This window comes from Bos indicus, chromosome 10, assembly GCF_029378745.1.
Source record: "Bos indicus isolate NIAB-ARS_2022 breed Sahiwal x Tharparkar chromosome 10, NIAB-ARS_B.indTharparkar_mat_pri_1.0, whole genome shotgun sequence".
Lineage (NCBI taxonomy): Eukaryota > Metazoa > Chordata > Mammalia > Artiodactyla > Bovidae > Bos > Bos indicus.
The window spans coordinates 88,809,040-88,825,854 of NC_091769.1; the positions used below are offsets into that span (position 1 = coordinate 88,809,040).

At 52.5% G+C, this 16,815-nt stretch overlaps 1 protein-coding gene across 4 annotated transcripts in view; it reads left to right on the plus strand.

The window, feature by feature from the left end:
* The window catches only part of ADCK1 (aarF domain containing kinase 1), a 139,855-nt gene that overhangs the window by 78,577 nt on the left and 44,463 nt on the right, over positions 1-16,815 (plus strand). The window lies entirely within an intron of this gene.

A 16,815-nucleotide genomic window follows, 5' to 3' on the forward strand; every position in this document is an offset into this window, starting at 1 on the left:
TCTGTCCTCTTCTAGTTTCACTTTACAAAATAAAGTGTTCCCCATCGACCCCCACAACTCAGGTCTATCTGGAACCTCAGACTGTGAGATGAGGTTTTGCAGATGTAAGCAGGCAACCTGAGATGAGTTTATACTGGCTTAGGGTGGGCTGCAGTGACTGGTCTGTCCTTTTAAGAAGGCCATGAGACAGTGGGAGCAGAGATCTGAGTGATGTAATGATGATGAACTGAGAGACTCGGAAGATTGCGGGACGCCAGCAGAAGCCAAGAAGATGCAAGAAAGCATTCTCCCTTAGAACCTGCAGAGGGAATGCAGGCCTGCCATCACCTTGATTCCAGGCTTCTAGTTGCCAGAACCGTGAAACAATACATTTGTATTGTTCTAAGACACCCAGTCCAGAGAAGGCAATGGCACCCCACTCCTGTACTCTTGCCTGGAAAATCCCATGGATGGAGGAGCCTGGTAGGCTGCAGTCCATGGGGTCGCTAAGAGTCAGACACGACTGAGCGACTTCCCTTTCACTCTTCACTTTCATGCACTGGAGAAGGAAATGGCAACCCACTCCAGTGTTCTTGCCTGGAGAATCCCAGGGACAGGGGAGCCTGGTGGGCTTCTGTCTATGGGGTCGCACAGAGTCGGACATGACTGAAGCGACTTAGCAGCAGCAGCAGCAGCAGCAGTAAGACACCCAGTCAGTAGTGATTTGGTGTGGTAGCCCTAGGAAGCAAACACGGCATCCATTCCCTACAGACCAGTCACTGTGGTCAGAGGAGGTGGGTCTGTGAGATGTCACTCCCCCCGCCCCCATTCAAACCCCAATACAGTTGGGGTCGGGTGGAAGGGGCAAGGCATACAAAGGCATGAAGAAGAGGGGAAGGCCAACAGAACCAGAGATGTTCATGTCAGTGGATGATAACGGTAGTTTCTGGGTATTTGGTACTTGCGATGTAGTATATCTTGGACGGATGTTTTGTAGGTTTTATTTCTAACCCTTACAGTCATTCTGCAAGGTTTGTAGGTTTTACCATTCCAGTTTTGCATATGAGGCAGCAGAGGCCCTAGAAGGTTAAGAAACATCCAGATCACAAAGCTAAAGGAAGCAGAGGAAGGTTTGGTACTCTGTTGCCTAAGGCCCTGCCCCTCCTGCCTTCTAGCTGCTAGCCCTGAAGAGGAGCTGGTTCCTGGAGGACATTAGAATAGGTGTTAGAATGGGCTTGGGTATGTAAGCTTCAGGGAGTGGCCCCAGGTTCCGGCTCTTAGGAGTAATGTTATATCAAATCAGCTAAGTGTGTGTGTGTGTGTGTGTGTGCACGCGCATGTGTGCATGCAGGCATGTGTATGCACATGTGTTATGCAAGCTCCCATGACTAATGAAAAAAACATTTCAGGCAGAGTCAGTCAACAGTGCAAGATGGATGGAGTGGCCCAAGGCAGGAACCTTGGGATGGGGCAGGGACTCTGTCCGTCATTCATGCCTAACAGAGGTGAACTCTCCTTGATGTTTAATCACTCAGTCGTGTCTGACTCCTTGCGACCCCACGGACTGTAGCCTGCCAGGCTCCTCTGTTCATGGAATCCTCCAGGCAAGAATACTGGAGTGGGTTGCCATTCCCTTCTCCAGGGGATCTTCCTGACCCAGGGATCAAACCTGTGTCTCCTGCATTGGTAGGCGGATTCTTTACTGCTGAGCCACCAGCCTGTTTTAGCTGTCTCCTGGGGCTGAGGCAGGGCCACGTTCTTCCCTCACCATCCCATCCTCCTGCAGCTCCGAGCAAGTGCCCTCAGCTGAACAGTGAGTCAGATGGCTACAGGCCAGAGGATGAGTGCCATAGTCTCTGCCCTTGAAGGAGCTGCCTGGACAGCTGACACCTCATGTCCTCTGGGGCTGCTGGAGGGACTGCAGGGCCCTCATCTTCTCCTTGAATGCAACTGTGGCCTTTTGTCCCCTTCCTGTGGAAAGTGGGTCCCTACTTGCGTCTCTCAGGGCTGGGATTGGTGGCACGGGCAAGGTGGGTGTGATTGCAGTAGTTTCTGTCTCCATGTGAGCCCAACAACTGTCTTTACTGGTGATAGCCAGCGTAGAAGCGATGGTTTGGAGGAGTCCCAGGTTCTGCCCCATCCCATAGAGAATGTAAATGCCAACTTTGGCCCAGTGCTAAGGGAACGAGAGCTGCTCATCCTGGTTGGGGGCTCCCAGAAGATGACTCCAAGAAAAGGGTTCCAGGGCAAGTGGTTTTGTGGAAGCTTAGATGCTTGGGCTTCCCAGGTGGTTTAGTGGTAAAGAATCCACCTGTTAAGAAGGAGATGCAGGTTCAATCCCTGGGTCAGGAAGATCCCCTAGAGAAGGAAATGGCAACCTCACTCCAGTATTCCTGCCTGGAGAATTCCATGGAAAGGCGAGCCTGGTGGGCTATAGTCCATGGGGTCGCAGAAGGGTTGGACACAACTGAGTGACTGAGCAACAGGAACAAACAGCAGGTGCTTCCAAGTAGGGAAGTGGGAGTGTGGCCCAGGGCAGAGAAGGCAGCGGTGGCTGTGTGCTCTAAACCAGCTGCCACGGTGGGTGAATGAAGGTTAACTCTGTGGGGAGGCTGGGAAATGGTGCCAAACAGTCTCCTTAGAATTATCCCACCCAACAGCCAGGGAGAAGGTAGCGTGTTTATGCACCAGCTAACTTCCTGAGTGAGGGCTACTCCTGAGGGCTATTAATGCCCGTGGCTTTGGAGGCAGAGTCCTCAAGCACAGATGCAAATATGGAGAATGGCAGTCAGGCCAGAACCAGAGGAAAGACCAGAGGGAGTGTGTGGGACCCTTGCACAGTTTGCAGACATCACCTCTTACAACCCTCACAGCTGCCCTGGGAGGGGGAAGTGCGGTTATTCCCATTTCACAGAGGAGCAAACCAAGACCAGAGAGGCTGAGCCACATGCCTGGGGTCACACAGAGAGTATCAGGCAGAGTCAGGAGCAAAGCCGGCCTGACTGCAGAATCCAGGCTCCTAACCCCTGAGTTCCCTTGCTCTCTGTAAGGAGCCCCCTGCTTTTCACAAGGTTTCCTATTCCGGCGTTTGGTGGCCTCTCCTAGCACTGCTGAGTGGGAGCTGGGGCAGGCAGATGGGGAACCCTGGCAGGTCAAGGAACTGAGTATTGATGAAGGGCTTGTTTTCTCCTTCCTCGGCACGTGTTGGAGGTTTCCAGATGCCCAAGGTCTCATTTAGTCTTCACAGCAGCTCAGCGGGGCGGGTATCCCTTTCCATGTTTCCCAGGTGTGGACACTGAGGTTCAGAGATGCTCCGTAACTTAACTGAGGGTCACACAGCAGGACAGTGGCTCGACTGGTGACTGAACCTTAGCAGTGTCTGATTCCAGAGACCCACACGCTTCAGTTACACAGCCTGCTTCAAGGAGGAGAGGGGCTGGTTCAAGGCCCTGCTTTCTTTACATCTGTGTCTCTTTTGCTGTCTTGCATATAGGGTCATTGTTACTATCTTTCTAAATTCCATATATATGCATTAATATACTGTATTGGTATTTTTCTTTCTGACTTACTTCACTGCATATAATAGGCTCCAGTTTCATCCACCTCATTAGAACTGATTCAAATGCATTCTTTTTAATAGCTGAGTAATACTCCTTTGTGTATATGTACCACAGCTTTCTTATCCATTCGTCTGCCGACGGACATCTAGGTTGCTTCCATGTCCTAGCTATTGTAAACAGTGCTGCAGTGAACATTGAGGTACACGTGTCTCTTTCAATTCTGGTTTCCTTGGTTGGACTCTGTGGGAGAAGGTGAGGGTGGGATGATTTGAGAGAACAGCATTGAAACATGTATATTATCATGTATGAAATAGATCGCCAGTCCAGGTTTGATGCATGAGACAGGGCACTCAGGGCACTGGGATGACCTTGAGGGATGGGATGGGCAGGGAGGTGGGAGGGGGATTCAGGATGGGGGACACATGTACACCCATGGCTGATTCATGCCAATGTATGGCCAAAACCACTACAATATTGTAAAGTAATTAGCCTCCAAATAAAATAAATAAATAAAAAAGAAAATAAAAGGCTGTGCTGTTGGGCCTCTGAGATGCAGTCTGGTTCCTGGGGGCCAAGCTCCCTCCTGTGACATCATTCCAGTCCTCGCCTTTGCCTTCAGCCCCGGGCTAGCCCCATCAGGTGACGGCTCAGCGGGTGCTCTGAGGAGCCTGGGGACGGGGTTCAGGCACTGTTGGGCTCTCCTTTCCAGCTCCCCTGTGGACAAGGAGCCACCCTTCTGTGTGTGCAGGTGGGGGGCCCTCGTCTCCTTCCACTGGCCCTGCTTGCTGTCTACCTGACACCGCTCCTTGGCAGTAGAGGGGGGCAAGCCCTCCACGTCCACCTGATTTATGTTCCTCGTTGAAACAATAATGTTTAATCTGGAAAGGGCTAATCAATTTTTTATGCTGATTATGAATAGGTCAGCTGTGCCTGCTTCTTTATTCATGGAGCTTTAGGAACAAGCCTGTGTCCCAGACAAGGCACCCTTGGTGATATCTGCCCACAGGGGGCTCTGCTTCAGGGAGGACCCCTTAGGGGCCTTGCCTGTGCCATTTGGGAGTGACTCTGAGTGTGTGTGTGTGTGTGTGTGTGTGTGTGTGTGTGTGTGTGTGTGACCAGAGAGGGTAAGCTGACTCCCGGTGGAGAAGCGGACGTAGTGAGTACATGTGCAGGTGTGTGTGTGTGTAAGAGGCGGCTGGGGGCACAGTTAGGGGCGTGTTGGCTGGAAGGGAAGTGTTCCGGGATCACAGAATTGGGAAGGATATCAAGGATCATGTGCCCTGACACCCTGTTTTATAAGCGAGGAGGCGTTGAGATCCAGAGAAGGTGAAGCAGCTTCCTCAGGTCACACTGCTGGCTGGTGGCAGGGGTGGGATGAGAACCCCGGACTTGGAGGGCGCAACACTTTCCACAGCAGAACGGGCAGGGTGGAGTCAGAGGAGGGTGCCGTGTGGGCTGCTCTCCTCCAGTTATTGACATCACGCAACTGACATCTCAGAGGAGCCTGTGTTTTGGATACAGAGTGAGCTGTAGACGTAACTTAATAAGAGGTTGAGACAGGACGAGAGGAAGTTCTCTGAAGTTTTGGCAAGTTTTCCGGTGTTCTTGGAAGCCGCAAATAGGGATGCAGGGAGGGCTGAGTTAGGGCAGCGTCTGAAGGGGGACAGACGCGGGCAGGACGTCAGTGCTGTAAAAGGAGCGCGCGTGGACAGGCCCAGAGGGTGGGTGGAACAGCCTGAGCAGACGGGCAGAGGCAGGGCTGAGGACCCCGGGGAGACCTCTGAACCTGAGCCGCACCCGGGGGCCGGGGCCTCTGAGGCTGGGGCTGGGTGGCGTGGCTGGCCCACGGGCTGGGGCTCCCGTGTGGACCCTCTGCAGCCTTCCTGCCTCCCAGGACCTCACCCATCTTTGGCTTGTTCATTTATTGGCTCAGCAGATGTTTACCGAGCTCTGTCGTGTGGGCACCGGGGGTCATGTGCGCGAGCACACTGCCGTCACGGGCGCTCGCGATCCAGTTGTGGGGACCGCAGATGCTAAGCAAGCATTCGGGAAAATGAAAAGCCATTGGCACTTGTGATAAAGGCCGCAAGAGAAGAGTAGTGCTCTTCGTGTGGGGGCCTGGGTGGCCTTTCTGAGGAAGTGAGAATGAAGCCAAAGCCAGAGGGACCTTAGGGGAAGGAGAGGCGGGACAGAGAGAATGCAGAGGCGGCAGGCTGGGGCAGAGCGTGGATCTGTCTGGGGGGCAGAAAAGGGGTGTAGTGGCTGGACAGAGAGACACTCCAAAAGGTGAGGCTGGAGAGGCACTGGGCATGTTCAGGAGATCGGAGGTTGGCAGGGGCACTGGCTCCCAGCAGAGAACAGCACAGCCCAGCCTGCAGGCTCACAGGGGATCGGGGTGGAACCGGATGACCAGTTACCAGGCTCTCGAGGTCATCTAGGCAAGAGGTGATGGTGGCTCAGATGAAGGGTGAACAGATGTGCTTTGGAGGCTGAATCCACAGGACTCAGGATGAATCAAACAGGGAGGCGTCAGGGAGAGGGACGCCCAGGGTTCTGACCACAGCGCTGAATGGGGTGGTGGGGGAAGTGAGTTAGCAATTCAGCCTGCAAGCAGCTTGGAGAATGGTCTTCCTACAGGGCTGGGTTTGCACAATGGCCCCCTCTCTCCTTAAAGCTGATGGTCAGAGAAGGCTGGAGAGTCCATGGGAGACTCAGCAATTTGGGGTTCAGCCTGGAGAGGCTTGGATCCAGCACTGGGTTCCTGGTGTCCAGATATTTAAAAAAGTCGTCAGCGCCCCGATCTGATGAGAGCTGTAGGAGTGTGTGTGTGTGTGTGTGTGTGTGTGTAAAACGGGTTTTATAGAAGGAGGGGCTGTTACTTCAACAGCGGGGACAGCTCCTGTGTCATCAGCATGATGATGATGAGGGGTCTCTCAGGGCCCGCGCTGCTCTTCCTGTCTCTGGTGTGTGAGCTGATGACAGGTGCTTCTGTATGAGGTCTGAGGCTCTTTGAGAGGAAGGGGAGAGGCTGATCCAGGTATTAGGGTTTGACCTGAGGGCTGGGAGGGAACGTTGGAGGCAGCTGGGGGAGCAGAGAGCGCCCTGCCCTGGAACGTGGGTGAGGACAGGACTGGTTCTAGGTGTGCGCCCTGGCGCAGCAGAGCCGGAAGTCGTGACGTGCCCTTCCTGGTTTACGTCTCAGGGTTTGCACTTGACCTGGGTTCCCCACACTACCGGTGCATCTCTTTGTCACAGTCTCCAGTGTTCTAGCCCCACCTCTATCCTGGGAAATGCAGGAAAAAGAATAAAAACTGACATACACTGAGAGTGTTACACTAGCTCTATTTCAGGGCCTGTTTTAGATTCCTATTGCTGCTATAACAAATTACCTTGGATTTAGTAGCTTAAAGCAATATACATTTATTATATTACTGTCCTGTGCGTCATGCTAAGTCACTTCAGTCGTGTCCGACTCTGCAACCTTATGGACTATAGCCTGCCAGCTCCTCTGTCCATGGGATTCTCCAGGCAACAGTACTGGAGTGGGTTGCCATGCCCTCCTCCAGGGCATCTTCCCGACTAAGTCAGAAGCCCTAAAATGCAGGTGCTGGCATTCCTTCTGGAGGCTTGAGGGAAGACTCTCTTTCCTTGTCTTCTCCAGCTTATATAGCTGGTCATGTAGGGATGTGAGAGTTGGACTATAAAGAAAGCTGAGTGCCGAAGAATCGATGCTTTTGAACTGTGGTGTTGGAGGAGACTCTTGAGAGTCCCTTGGACTGCAAGGAGATCCAACCAGTCCATCCTAAAGGAGATCAGTCCTGGGTGTTCATTGGAAGGACTGATGTTAAAGCTGAAACTCCAATACTTTGGCCACCTGATGCGAAGAGCTAACTCATTTGAAAAGACCCTGTTGCTGGGGAAGATTGAAGGCAGGAGGAGAAGGGGACGACAGAGGATGAGATGGTTGAATGGCATCACTGACTCGATGGACATGGGTTTGGGTGGACTCCAGGAGGTGGTGATGGACAGGGAGGCCTGGCATGCTGAGGTTCATGGGGTCAGAAAGAGTTGGACACGACTGAGCGACTGAACTGAACTGAACTGAACATTCTTGGCTCGTGGCCCCTTCCTTCATCTTCAAAGCCAGCAGTGAAGCGTCTCTAAGTTTCACTCTCTGTCATGCTTTCACCTCATTCCTTTTCACATCTTTGCTCTAATACTGGCCCTTCTGCTTCCCTTTTATCGACATAAGGACCCTTATATCCATTGCACTGGGTCCACATGGGAATTCAGGACACTGTCCCATCTCAAGAGCCTTAATTTCATCACATCTTTGGAGACTGAGATATGGACATCTTTGTTGTTCAGTCGCCCAGTCGTATGCGACTCCTTGCGACCCCATGAACTGCAGCACGCCAGGCCTTCCTGTCCCTCCCTGTCCGTCTCCAGAAGTTTGCCCATGATCACGAACATTGCATCGGTGAGTCATCTGTCCTTAGAGAGGGGCATTTTTCTGCCTACCACAGGGCCAGATGGTAAACAGCTTAGGTTTTTCAGGCCACATACTTTCTGTGGCAGTGACTGACTCTTCTTCCATTCTAGGATGACAGCGCCTGTAGACAGTAAGGAATGAATGGGCATGCTGGGTCCCAATAAAACTTTATTCATGGGTGTGGAAATTGAGTTTCATGTAACTTGCACATGTCATGAAGTATTATTCTTTTGATCTTCCCCACTTGAAATGTGAAAGAGTATTCTTTGCTTGTGGGCTGCAATAGCAGGCAGTGGCTGGTGTTCCTAACCCCTGCTCCGGTAGCCGGGCTCAGCCAGGACTGTGTGTGGTTTCCCCCAAGTCTGGTTAGGGGCTGCAGATCCTCCTGTCTCTGGCTGTCTCCTGTTGCCATAACGTACTCCCTTTATTCATGGTTTACACAGGCTGCCCCTCTACCTAGAACGCTCCTGCTTCCTTTCTTCAGTTGATTAACTGGTTCCTCATCCTTCAGAGCTCAGCTCTTTGTCACCTCCTCTAAGAAGTTCTCCCAGCCCAGGTTTAACCCTCTGAGCACAGGCTCCTATTTCTTTGTGATTTCATAATTAATTCCTGTCTCCCTACTGGACCTGACATTCCAGTAGTGACTCCAGGGCGGGGTGGCCGTACCCAGTTAGGACTCATTCTCCCCATCGGGTCCCCAGTGACTAGTCCAGGGGCCCTGCACATGGCAGTCATTCAGTGAGCATTTGTTGGATAAACAAATGAGTGACCTTTAGGGGCTATGTTCTCCTGTGTGCAATGGGGGCAGTGATATCTTCTCTACCTAACCTCAAGAGAGGGTAGGGAATTACATAAGAGCAGCAAAGACTATGCAAATACAAGGAATTTCCCATGGTTAAACTTTCAGCCCCCGCGGAGCAAAGATATTGTGACATCCCTTATTCTGGCCAAGCTTGAGTTCCAGGAAGAAGTGGTGAGTCCTCACATGAGCAGGCTTGCAGCGGAGGGCGTAGAGCTCAGCCTGTCCGGGTCTTGGGTCTGAGTTCCTGGCACCCCCTGTGTCTGGGTGCTGTGATGGGATGTGAACACTTGGCACAGCCCTAAACCCCCACCCCCACTCCCCACCCCCGCCCAGACACTTCTCATCTCCACAGACAACTCATCATCTCTGCACTCTGATCATCTAGGGGATACCTGCCCTGGCTGTGGGTTGGTTGGGGGGGGGGTCCTCAACGTCACACTGCATTGCCTGGGACCTCTGGTCTTGCTACCCCAGAGATCTCTATCACAGGCAGAGACATAGACCTGTCACCCTGTGTGGCTGGACAAGTTATTAAGATGGGGAACGTTGAAAGATTAGATTTATGACAGCCCACGGCGGATTATGAAGAATAATTTATCAAATGTCAGCGCCTGCAGCCTACAATTTACAGAAGGTTTGCTTAAACTGAGGAGATCTGATTGGACTGCACCCTCCCCCCCACCGCTAATGAATGACAGATGTAATGGATGGCTTCCCGGGGCTGGCCAGCCACACTGGGTGTTTATCTGCTTTTTATTAATCATTATTATCACAACATTTCCATAGAGTCCCTCCACCCACAGCGCTCAAGGTGCCCAGCCACCTTGAGGGAACCGTAGCCACTTTAGCTGCCCCAGATCAGCTGGAAGGCCTGGAGACCCCTCGCCAGGAAGAGAATGGGGACATTAAAACCTCACCTCCATTCATTCTGCAGTTATGTGCCAGGTGCCTTGATGGCAATGCTGAGCAGGAGCAGAAGTCTCTCATCTGCATGGGAAGAGGGAGATGCAGCAAATATAAACTGAGGCAAAGTGCAACTGTGTGATGGCTACTGAGGAGGGCAGTGAGTTCTGAGATTGTACACGAGGTGACCGTCGAGCTGTGATTTGAAGGATGAGTAGAAATTCCCTCGAGGAGGAATTCCTATTCATTCCTTCTAGGCAGAGAGGATGGCACGTGCAAAGGCCCTGCAGTGGACAGGTGGGGAGTGTGCTGGTCATCAAAAGAGGCCTTCTGTTCAGGGCAGAGAGAGCTGGAGGGGGCCAGAAAGAGGAGAAGGGGCAGGAGAGGTAGGCAAGGTCAGCCCCTGTGGGTCATGCTGAGGATCTTGACCCTGGGAAGCTGCTGATGTGTTGGAAGCAGGGAGACATGGCATGATCAGCTCATGTTTGGAAAAACTCACCTGAGCTGTATGTGGAAGAGGGCTTGGCAGAGAAAGGAACATGAATGGGCAGACCAGTTAGGAGTCTTCAGGTGAAAGAGGATGGTGGCTTTCACTTGCTCGTAGAGCCTACCTGACAGCCTCCTTGTTCCAATGCCCTTTTCATTAGACCATGTGCTCTTTGTGGAGACCTCAGATGGAGTACCCACTACTCTTGCTACCATTACTGGGGGGTCTTCTTCGGCTCTATCCTAGACTCTTTATGTATGATGTTTCATATAATACTATGAGGTAGGTACCAAAATTCCCATTTTACAGATGAGAAAGCTGAGGCACTGAAGGGTTATGTCACTGCCCAAACTGATGCACCTTGGAGCCAGAATTTGAGTCAGGGCAGTTTGACCTTGAGCTTGCATTGAAATCACTATGCCTTGCTGCCTCTTGGATCTGACTGTCCTGGCCGGCAGGTGGGCATTCCTAGGGAACACACCATGGCTTTCCTAGGGTGTGGCTGCCCCTGGCTTCTTGCTTCTCTTTCTGTCAGCTACTTGTCACCATCCTGCAGGAAAAAAGAAGCTTAGTCTGACTTGTGATCCCCTTGGCAAAGCCCGATAGATGATTACCCTGTACCTGGAGGCTCTTCAGCAAATTGGTAAGAGTTGAGTGTTGTGCCAGCCTCCTTGCAAGAATTTCAACAGGAATGATGTTTTGTTATTTCTGGGGGTGACCCTTGTTGAGAAGGGCCTCAAGCTCTGCTGTTGGCCCAGCTTGGCAGTAGCAGTAAGTAACAGCTCTGCAGAACCGACGCTTTGATCTTTTAGAACCCCAGAGAGAACACAACTTCCATGAAAGGATCTAGGTGTCCTTGAGCTGTTATTGTTGATGTGATTTTTGTTATAATAAATTGTTCTGAGTTGGCAGCTGGAGATGGGGGTGCCCCCACCTTGAGGCAGGGCAGCTGTTGAGTGGGGAGACGGAGAGACAGTTGGATGCCCTGTCCTCTCCCCTGGCCCCCCAGGATCTGTATGGTGGTGTTGGAGGTCCCCTCTGCTTACCTTGCCAGAAGGTCCCTTGGGGTTGGGTGAAGCACACTGGGAAGGGGGCACCCTCTCCAGCAGGTCCTGCTAGAATGCAGCTGTGTTTTTCAGAGGCTGTTGCCTTCTTCCAGTAGGACATTCTGCTGGACCAAGGTCTCCTCATGGCTCGGGACTGCCTGTTTTGTTGGCCCATGTTCCTACCGGGGTTTCTGTCATGTACATATTTGTTGACTGATTGGCTTAGGCTTGTTGTTCAGTTGCTCAGTCGTGTCCAGGTCTTTGCGACCCCATGGACTGCTGCTCGCCAGGCTTCCTTGTCCTCTACCATCTCCCAGAGTTTGCTCCACTTCGTATGCATTGAGTCAATGATGCCATCCAACTGTCTCACCCTCTATCTTAGGCTAAGGAATGGCAGATGGTTTCATCTCATATGCTAACTCTGGTCAGTTGGTAGTGGCTGCCTGGAGCTCAGGGTTGAGAGAGATTTTGAGGCATCATCTGGACCCAGCAGGAGTGAAGCTGTGATTGATTAGTGATGTCTGGCAGGGTGTGCTTGGGGTCCATTAATCAGCTACTGCTGCATAACAAATTCCCCATAAACACAGTGCCTTAAAACAACAGGGTTCTGATGTTTTAGGGTCTCTGCGGGTCAGGAACTTGGGGATGACTCGCTGGATGGCTTTGGCTCAGTCTCTTCATGAGGTTCTAGTCAAGATGTTAGCTGGGGTGCAGGCATCGGAAGGCCTGAGTGGGGAGGGAGGAGCTGCCTTCAAGATGGCCCACGGTCAGCAGGAGGCCTCAGTTCCTTACCACGGGGGCCTCTCCACAGATTGCTGGAGGGGCCTCGTGACACGGCAGCTTGCTTTCCCCCACGCAAGCATTCCAGGAGAGAAAGCAAGGAGGACATCACAGTGACAGTTGGAAACTGGACATTGTCCTTTCCTCTACGTGCTCTTTGTTAGGAGTCATGGTCATTAAGTCCAGCCCCTACTCAAGGGGCAGGAATTGCAGCAACTGGGGTAGCAGTTGATGGGGCAACTGTGAGATGTAGGGATTCTGGGGGCAGGCTCCTGGGAAATGCTGCCCAGAGGGGGCAATGGATTTCCTCTCCAAGGCAGGCTTGGACAGTGTTTTGCAGTTCTAGCCAGCTAGGGCTCTGCTGTCTGCCTCAGGCTGGGGTGGGTACCGTTCACTCCTGCCACTTCATTAGCACAGGGACTTGTCCTTCTCCCCATCAGGCGGCAGCCAAAGGCTGCTGGCACCCAGCCAGGTGTGGGGTGGGCCATCTCAAGAGGGCGAGAGCCAGATGTCGTTTGCTGCTGATGCCATGGTAACCTGCTCAGGTGCCCTGGGCAGTCGTCCTGGCTCCTCACTAGGAACTGCCTGGCCCCGGCATCAAGGCCTGGATTTGCTTCTTTCTAGAGCTGGCCTGTTCAGGGTCTGTTCAACTTGTTAGCTTTATCATATGGGGATGTCGTTTCTGAATCCAGAAGGGGTCTGAGGTGAATGAGTGTGGGGGCAACAGGAGAGGGTATTTTCTATTGGACCATCCTCGATAATCTGGGACATTCCCCACCCTGTGACTGATGCACCAGTCCTCACGAGACTGGCAGGCTGTAGGCTTTGGTGGGGCTGGCTGAGAGACCCAAGTGGAACTCTCCCCAGGGATCATTGTCGAGGCTTCTCCAAAGATCCTGACTTCCTGCCTCCTTATTTTAGGCTGAATGAGGGCCTGGCCAGCACTTGGCTACTCGGTGTGGCATTTTGGAAACATTGCCCAGTAACCTGGCTTCGAGGGACTCCTCCTGGCTGATGTTCTTGGGAGTCACTCTGCCCTGGACTGGGGTATCATGTCATGTGGTCTCTCGACTCTTGGACCTCAGCTGAAGCCAGTCTGCTGACATCTTTTTCCTTCCAGTTTTATTGAGATGTAATTGATACTCCTCACTGTATAGTTTAAGGTGTACAGCGTGATGGTTTGACTTACATATATTGTGAAATGATTATGGCAGTAAATTTAGTTAACATCCATCATTTCATATCAGAGAAGGCAAAGGCACCCCACTCCAGTACTCTTGCCTGGAAAATCCCATGGATGGAGGAGCCAGCCTACCAGTAGGCTGCAGTCCATGGGGTTGCTAAGAGTTGGACACGACTGAGCGACTTCACTTTCACTTTTTCACTTTCATGCATTGGAGAAGGAAATGGCAACCCACTCCAGTGTTCTTGCCTGGAGAATCCCAGGGATGGAGAAGCCTGGTGGGCTGCCGTCTATGGGGTCGCACAGAGTCAGACACGACTGAAGCGACTTAGCAGCAGCAGCAGCATCTCATATATTCGTGTTACAAAGTCTTAACCTGAGCCTCTGGTCAGCTAACCCCCTAGGGGTGACATGTTTTTTCTGGCCTTTCTGATGTCCATAAACTCCCCAACACACACACACACACGGACACACACATCATACAAAACTAGAGCAACTTTCTTTCTGATTATTTTTCCTTTTCCAGACAGGGACATCGATGTATTTGAATCATGGGCCGACAGTAATTAAAAAGCACATAACTAGTCATTTTAAAATGTAGTTGTTTTACTTAATTGATTTTGTCGCCAGACCCAGAGGGGAAGAAATGAGAGCACAGGGGAAAGGAAGCCTTAGAAAGGGAGACAGGTTCCTGCGAGTGACTGGAGGCAGCTGAGGGCCCTGCTTGAATCTAATTGCTGCAAATGGTGCAGTTTGTTTCTGCTAATGGTTTTCTGCTGAAAGGGCTGGGGGGATGAGGCCTGATTGGAGGGGGGTGGCGTTTGTTTCAGCTGCATGGGGGGTATAATTCTGCTTTCGGGACAGGGTCTATTTTTCCTTATTCTCTATCAGCATAAAGTACTTTCAGTGAACACTTTGAATCAAGGTTCCATTTAGAGATACTTTATTCATATTTAATTACAGGCTGTAGTACCAATCTTTAATTACCTTTTTTTATAAGCCAGCTAGGAACATTCACTAGCAATCAATTAATGTGTGTGTGTGTGTGTGTGTGTTTAAGCACAGTGGGGTGTGGGTGTGTGATTTGCTTGCTGATAGAGGGGAGAAGGGTGGCTCCAGGGGCCCCAGGAGGCGGTGGGGGGCAGGGGTGGGTGGGGCGGGCCATCTGTCCAGCAGGTTCCCTGCGCCCCATGACTGGTGCACCCTCGCTTCCCTCGCCTCTGCTTCCACTGGTCAAATGGGGGATTTGGGCAAGTCCTCACAGTTCGGCCTCGTTCAGGGTGCCGAATTGGCACCTGGGCTTGGGTGGTCCTGGGATCGCCCCCCATTCCAGCCGGTGGCGGGAGCAGGGGATTGTAGAAGGCCCCCTCCCCATTCCCAGGGGCTGTGGGAGACCTGCCTTCCTCTCACCTGGAGGCTGGGCTCTGCTTGCCCTGGCCGGTTCCCCCCTCCTCCTGCCCCTCCCCGCTCTTGGCAGCTCTTCTGGACACACAGCCCTAGGGATGCCATGTCAGTCTTCAGTTGCAGTGACTCTGCAACGTCCCTGCAATGACACGGATTCGAAGACTGGTTGTCCTTCTCAGAGCATGAGCAAAATGTTCCCAGGGAGCCAGGCAGAGGCTTGGGGTGGGGGTAGGCTCGGATGACCCCCAAGACCTCCTTGTAGTGGGGAGATTGGCCCAGTCTAGCTGCCAGAGGTGAGGGTCTGAGTTCACAGCTTTTTTTTTTTTTTCCAGAAAAGCCTTCTCCTTGGTGCTCCTTCAGGAATTACCAGAGGGCTTCCTGGGAAGTGGTGTGGTTGCCATTATGTAATGGATGGGAGCATTTCTGAAACCCCACCTCCCTTCTGTTTCTGGATTTCAGTCCCAGCAAGAGGGTGGGGAGGGGATGGGACTCACACGTACAGAGCCTCTTGGGGGGCACCGGGCACCATGCCCAGGTTCCTTTCATCTATTCCAGCTGGGGCCTGAGTGCACACTGCGTCAGTCAGGGCCCCTTCAGTTGTGTGTGACAGAAAACAACTCACACTGCCTTCAGCAAAAAAAAAAAAAGATATTATGGGGTGGGCACCGAGGCGTGGCTAGGACCAGTGTGACCGGGACTCACTCTTTCCAGGCTTGGCTCTCCTCTTTGTTTCTACTGTGTGACCCCTGGTAGCTCCAGACTTCAAGTTCAGTTTTTAGCTTCGGGTTGAACAGCAAGAAGGAAAAGCCCTTCTACGGGTCAAACTGAACAGTTGAGTCTGATTGGACCAGCTGGGTCATGTGTCCGCCTCTGATCTAATCAGGATGGCCCGCGGTCCCCGGGGCTCTGACTCAGCAGGCCAGGGTCTCACACCCACCGTGGAGTAACAGGTGGGATGCCCGCAGGTAAATCCTACTCCCGACACATGCTTTTACACGTTTAGCACCGACTAGTTCCTGTCCTGTTCTAAGTGCAAGGAAGTCAGCAGCGAACAAAACAGAAAGAAAATCGCTGCCTGTTTGGAGCTGCTGTTCTAATGCGGAATGGAGGGCGGGTGGTCCCGTCGTTCTTAGTCTACGCCCAGGCCCAGGATAACGGGTTCTTGTGTGGAGAGACCCCAGGTGATTCAGGGTGACGATGTGGGGAGGAACTGGCCCTCAGGGAGCCCAGAACTCAAGAAGGAGGGAAAAAGACAGGTTGCATGGTTGGGGAAGGGGGCGCTAAGGAGAGGAACAAAGTGAGGAAGGAGGGGGACGGGAAGCCAGTCTGGACGCATTGCCCGTGACAGAAGAGGGGAGGCCCCTCCCGCGTTTGCCTGGACCTTTGGCCCCCGCAGGATATTGACAAATGGCATGGAGTCAGTGAAAGCTACAAAAATGATGACAGGACTGGAGGGAGTGATTTATGAGAGGAGATTAGCAGAGTGATGGTGCGGCCTAGCAAACAAAGGGATGGGGTGGGGGAGGCCGTGGGTCCTGTGAACCTCCGAAGTCCAAGGAGAGGCGAGGGGCTGGGGGGCAGCGTGGAGTGGCCACTGCAGAAGGGGGACAAAGCAAGGCAGTGGGGGCCGGGGGCTACATCAACCTTGGCACGAGACCCTGGCGTGAGGAGGAGGGGAGGTGTGTGAGACGTACACACAGGGGTGTGTGTGTGTGTGCGTGTGAATGTCTGGCTTTTCCAGAATTGTGAGGCTATCCAGGGGACTCAAGAAATGGAGGGGACAAAGATTTCTGCCCTGGGGAAATTCTGCAAGAGGCTTTTGGGGCCCTCCTTCCCATCTGGGAGAATATTCCTATCTAGACTGTTTAGCTGATAACCAACCACTCAAGTCAGAAAGACCTTTTCCTTCAGGAGAACTGGGATGGCATTTCTAAGAGGGAAGCAGGGGGAAGGAAGAAGGGAAAGTGAAGTTGCTTAGTCCTGTCTGACTCTTTGCAACCCCATGAACTGTAAGCCTACCAGGCTCCTCCATCCATGGGATCTTCCAGGCAAGAACATTGGAGTGGGTTGCCATTTCCTTCTCCAGGAGATCTTTATGACCTAGGGATTGACCCTGGGTCTCCCACATTGTAGGCAGACGCTTTACCGTCTGAGCCACCAGGGAAGTCCAGGAAGAAGG